Source organism: Buceros rhinoceros, unplaced genomic scaffold (assembly GCF_000710305.1).
Source record: "Buceros rhinoceros silvestris isolate BGI_N320 unplaced genomic scaffold, ASM71030v1 scaffold19169, whole genome shotgun sequence".
Taxonomy (NCBI): Eukaryota; Metazoa; Chordata; class Aves; order Bucerotiformes; family Bucerotidae; genus Buceros; species Buceros rhinoceros.
In genome coordinates, this window is record NW_010433524.1 from 35,556 (window position 1) to 37,871 (window position 2,316).

Sequence of the window (2,316 nt, forward strand, 5' to 3'; positions counted from 1 at the left end):
TCTGCTGTTAGTCAGAGCGAGTAGGGCAGAGCCCAGCCAGCTCAGCCGGCCCCCGCCCTGCCCTGGGATGCGAGGGGGAGCTCGGGGCCACTGCCATCGCCAGACTTGGGTCTGGGCTGCGTCTGAAGCTCTCCCATGCACTTGCCAGGGCAGGGAGCATTCACGTGGCAGCTTCAGGGATTGGGAAGCAAGAAGAGGGGAGAAGGGAGAAGGGAGAAGGGAGAAGGGAGAAGGGAGAAGGGAGAAGGGAGAAGGGAGAAGGGAGAAGGGAGAAGGGAGAAGGGAGAAGGGAGAAGGGAGAAGGGAGAAGGGAGAAGGGAGAAGGGAGAAGGGAGAAGGGAGAAGGGAGAAGGGAGAAGGGAGAAGGGAGAAGGGAGAAGGGAAAGGGAGAGGAGGGATGCTCAGCTTAGCTCCCCTCATTTAGACTAGTTCAGGAGTTGGAGCTTCATAAAACTTGCAGGTTTTTCCAGATGTTGTAGCATTTTTCAGACCCAACTCAGCCTGGACCCCTTTTCTCCCACATGAATGTGCCCATGGACATCCTCAGAGCCAATTCTGGAGGTTCTGCCATTCCCTCCTTGGCTACCCTCTTCCTGCATGGGAGCCACCCCCTGCACCAGGACGGATACAAGAACACAAGAAGCCATTCCCTCCCATGCAAGAGAAGAATGATCCAGGCTCCTGCTCTGGTTTAGGGGGGATTAGGGACTTGATGCTCCCCCAAAGCACTGCAGGAGACTCCAACCCTGTGAACCTGCTCCTCCATACCCCAAAGTTCCCTTACCTGTAGAACCCCTGGGCAGGGCCCCCTCCATGCACTCCACCGCTGTCCCCAGAAGCAGGGCTGACTGTGCCCCAGCCCCAGCACTGAGCACCAGCCAAGGAGAGAACCAGGACGCCTATATAACACAGAGACGTTGGCTGCACGTTTCATGCGGGCGCGTTGCGCAAAAGCTGGAGCAGAGACAGGGACAGCTCCCGGGGAGTGAATGCAGAGGAACCCGTTCGGGTTTTAAAGGGCTGATATTCACCTGGTTGGCCAGCGAGTGGGCAAGAAGCCAGCGTCAGGCATTGGAGGGCAGGGACAGGAGGCACGGTCCTGCCTGCTTTCCCTCATGCAATGGGAAGCTGTAGCTGTGCTCATCCCTAGGGCCAAACCCCAATGAAATGGTTCCTAAAGGGGATGCCAGGACCCCAAACCCCCCTGCTGCTGCAAAGCAGGGTGAGATGCAGCATCCTGCAACAGGGCTGGGCTTGTGCCTCCACCCAAAACCATGTCCCATCCCTCTCCCTGTCTTTGTCCCCACGTCCCCTCCCCTCCTCATTCCGCAAAGGCTCATCTTGCACCTTTGTCCTACACGGTTGGACATTCACTGGAGCCCTGGTATGGCAGCGCATGGCCCAACAAATACATTAGAGCAGGCATGCAGGTCACTGCCACCTCCCACCTGCCCTGGGGGGCTTCCAGCATCTCTGGGAATGGTGGTCCAGAAGCCCTGCGGGCTCAGGGCAGGCAGGAGCCCCATGCTTGGCCATCTCAGCCGCTGCAGGTGGCTTGTGAGTCATTGTTTGGTCACATGTGGACTTGAAACCCACACAGAGAAGGTTCCCTGTGGCCTTACCTGTATCCCAGGGTGCTACCCGTTCTTCACCGGACCCCTAGGCGAGAAACCAAGAGGATCTTCTGTGTAAAGCCTTGCAAAAACTACCAGCAGTGTGGATCACCCTACCTCAATCTTGGCTCTTGCCAGCCAGCCCTGTCACCCCTCAGCCCAAACAGTGGTCACAGGGCTGCCAGCCCACACCTGATCTTGTCGACAGGCTCCACGGGGATCTGGGTGCTGCCTGCCACATCCAGAGGAGGTCCCCAGAGCAGGTGTGCTGACGCCAAGGCACCTGCCTGCATGTCTTCCCCGGCTCTGGCTGCGGAGGTGCACCCACAGGACATGGACTTGACCCATCAAGGGGCCTGAACACTCCGGAGAGCCTGGGGTCTCCATCATGGAAAGCCTTTGGGACAAACTTGGACATATGAGGAGGTCTTGCCTTGAGGCAGAGACATGATCTGCAGAAGCAATCCCAGCCCTGTGCTTCTCCAGCTTCAAGAAGGTGTCCAGGGCTCTGCAGGTTCTATGGGGCAGGCAGAAGAGGAGACACACCCCTGTCACCCAAAACCCAATGAGCTGGGTCCTGGAGTCCCTCTGTGGGCAGGAGAGGTGGTTTCACGTGGCTGGGTGCCATGGCAGGGCACAGGGCTGCAGGCGTGGGCTGCAGTATCAGTCGCTCCTGGGCGCAGCAGTTGCAGTGGTTACAACA